Consider the following 3,101-nt stretch of genomic DNA (forward strand, 5'->3'; position numbering starts at 1 on the left):
TGTGTGTGTGTGTGTGTGTGTGTGGCAGCTGGAAAGTTAGAAAGCTATATGCATGACGGAAGCATGTTTTTTTCTTGCTGTTAATAATTATGATCAGTTAAAATATTTAGATTTTTTTTCTCAGAGCACCTTATATAATACACCCCTGTCATCAACAGCTGAATATATTCAATCTTTCTTTGACAAACAGTGTATAATAAATTTATAATATTGTACATGTACTTTGCCACATTATCCAACATGAATCAACTATAACAGTAAAGTTAGTCAATTACTTTGTACTTATATCCAGATACTTTTGTTCCATTCATATTTAGGCTTGTGCACTGTATTTGCATAAATGAGTTTTAATGTTGGCTGTGAAATTCCCAGAAATTTTGTCTCGCCAACAATATTGAGAGACTTTGCAGATGAGTTCTCGACCGTCCTGACTGTTTTGATTTATTAATTAGAAATATGAATAGATATTGAAAACACTTGTGCAACAGGACTGGTAATTGTTCGTTTGGCTGTCATGTTTGGCTGATTTGAGCTACGGAGATTTTGGGTGGGGTTTATTTGCAGTAATAGCCGTGGGCAGAGCAGTGACACCTCGGCGGGTCTTTTTCCTTCATTTTCAGCGCAAATATTTGTATATTTTCTCTCTCGTCGCTAATTATGCTCATTGCAGACTGTAGAAATACCTGCTGAGCCGCAAACAGGTAACTTCCGCGTCACTGTGGGAACAGCTGTGGTGCAGCTGTGGGAGAGCCGCACTGGTTCCTGCGTTTGACGCTTCTTCCTATTTTCGCTCCTTTAATGTCCACAGTTGTCGTTTTTCTGTGGGTTAAATATGAAGTATTGCATGCAGTTGGTAAAACGTGGAAAAATAAAAACACTTCGAAAGGACCGACACTTTTCTGTGGCTCCGTCCGTCCTTTGTTTTGTTCCCCCTCGCAATACAGTACAACAAACCGAAAGTTCCTACACACGCCTTTTTTAGTTTCCTGCTGCAGTGATCGTGTACTTTATAACTCCAGCATTCCTGAAGCGACATTAATTATTGATAACTTTAAGTCTTACACGTTGTTCATATTTCATATTTTCACAGTTTGGTGTGGATCAGTTTTGACCCAGGTCAAGAATTCCATCCTAATAAATATGTAAACTAAAATCTTTCTTATTTAGGATGTATAAAGAGCCTATCTGACATTAATAAATGAAAGCCAGTGATTCTTTTTAGGTTTAAAAGCATTTGTTTCTGGAGAAAAACATCTGTTATCACATAATTTCATGTCCTGCTTTGTTCTTTTGCCATCAGAATTATTGTCTAAAGGCAAAGAAAGATGCCCAACGGATTTACTTTACCAAATGGACCATCCCGGCCTTGCCGTATTGGTCAATTTGATTCACCTTTGCTTTTATTGTTTATTGTATTTTATTTTCACTTGCTACACACGGGACAGACATGACTGGGGGAAAGAAAAGGGAGAAAGAAAAACAGCGGGGAAGAGGAACGGTGATAAAGGGCAAAAAACAAAAATAAACAGACAAAAAATACATATATCAATCACCTGGATCACCTGTTGAGAAAGAAAAAAGAGAAAACAAGCAAAAAAAAAATAGAGAGAGAGAGAGCAATATAATAAACAACATCGCGATGATCTATGGGAATATAACAGTAAATACTAAATATTAAACATTATTGTGCTGCACGTAGGATCAACAGCGCACAGTGTGCTTTGAGGTAGGAGCCAAAAAGGGCGTAGTTTGTGTGTGTGAGCACCCGTGTGTACACCTGTTTTTGCACTGGCAGGGGAAGATAGGCCTCCATACCATGGAGGGCCTGAGATGTCCCTTCTTTTATTTCACTACAAAGTTTAGAAATTACATTTAAAAAGAACAAAGAAAACAAAATAAATATATACAAAATACAATGCTACTCCCTTAAACGCAAACACTGCACAGAGAGAGAGCTGCAGAGGTTTGCACTCTCTGAGTGGTTTTTGTATTAGATATTGTGTCACCATTAATCACAGTGTCAACATGTAATTCTAACATTAACTTTTTCGACTACAAAAGCAAACACATTTTTTAAGACAACCTTTAGAGATAAAAAATAAATAAATAAAAATGGTTCATCAGTTAATGGTCAAAATCTCTCTTTTGGAGAGGGTCCTGTCGGTCCAGACTCCAGGGCTACTCTTCTTTCTTCTTTCATTTGCAATATCTGCTGGACATCTGCAAGTTACACAGATCTTCATCAGATTCAATATTGTCTAAAAGCTTGCACTATAAGTTGTTTACCTTTATCGAGAAAACAATAAAAAGAAATGAACTTTTCACAGATTGGCTGTGTGCCCATGTGCCACATACATTATAACTAATGTATGAATTTCAGATACTCCTGATCTCAACGTGTTATATGTATAAAGCACACCTGTCCACAGAGTCAGTTTCTTACATTCCAATCTCTCCACCAACCTGATGTCAGGGTTGCAAATCTGGAGCCAGAATAATAAACTCCACCTGATCCATCACTTGTAGATTCCGTCTTTTAGCTCCAATCAAAAATCAAACTTTTCAAAAAGATCTTTTGAGTAGTTTGTTGAGTTTAGTGAGCAGAGCCACAAAGTTAAGCAACCCCGGGATATAGAGCCTTGAATACAAGCAGCAGACAGACACTTGCCTACTCTACCCTAATCTTAACCCTCGAGTTGCTCTTTTCTGGGGATTTTTCCCAGACCTTATCATCCATCTTCATTACTGTCAATTTGACAGGTTTACAGCTGAGTTTAGCGCATAGTGTCAGGAATAATGGTTGCTATGCCAGCCTTACAAGAAGAAGTAATTAATCCCTGTCAAGAAGATGGAGCTCCCTCAGCTCAGCTCCAACCAGAAGTAAAAGGCCTAAAATTCAGCCTTTATGGGTGTAATAGAGCACAGAGTGATTTTTATGTGTGTGCTTTTGCTGATAGTTTTTCCTGCTTTAATCAAATCAGAAATCTAATCAAGAATCAATAAACTTAAATAAGAATAGAATCTAATTGCAATGTTTAAATCTTTCAATCCAGACTGTGTGTGTGTGTGTGTGTGTGTGTGTGTGTGTGTGTGTGTGTGTG

The 3,101-nt window shown here is 37.6% G+C and overlaps 1 protein-coding gene across 1 annotated transcript in view; it reads right to left on the minus strand.

Annotated features, from left to right (window-relative positions):
* The window catches only part of LOC102207439 (zinc finger protein 585A-like), an 8,646-nt gene extending 7,742 nt beyond the window's left edge, over nt 1-904 (minus strand). Inside the window, exon 1 of the mRNA XM_013913416.1 lies at nt 684-904. The gene's annotated coding sequence lies outside the window, so the exon portion shown is untranslated. The remainder of the gene's footprint in view (nt 1-683) is intronic.
* Nucleotides 905-3,101: the final 2,197 nt, after the last annotated feature.

The sequence above is a fragment of the Pundamilia nyererei genome, unplaced genomic scaffold, assembly GCF_000239375.1.
Source record: "Pundamilia nyererei isolate P.nyererei 1_Seehausen unplaced genomic scaffold, PunNye1.0 scaffold00131, whole genome shotgun sequence".
NCBI classification, from domain to species: Eukaryota; Metazoa; Chordata; class Actinopteri; order Cichliformes; family Cichlidae; genus Pundamilia; species Pundamilia nyererei.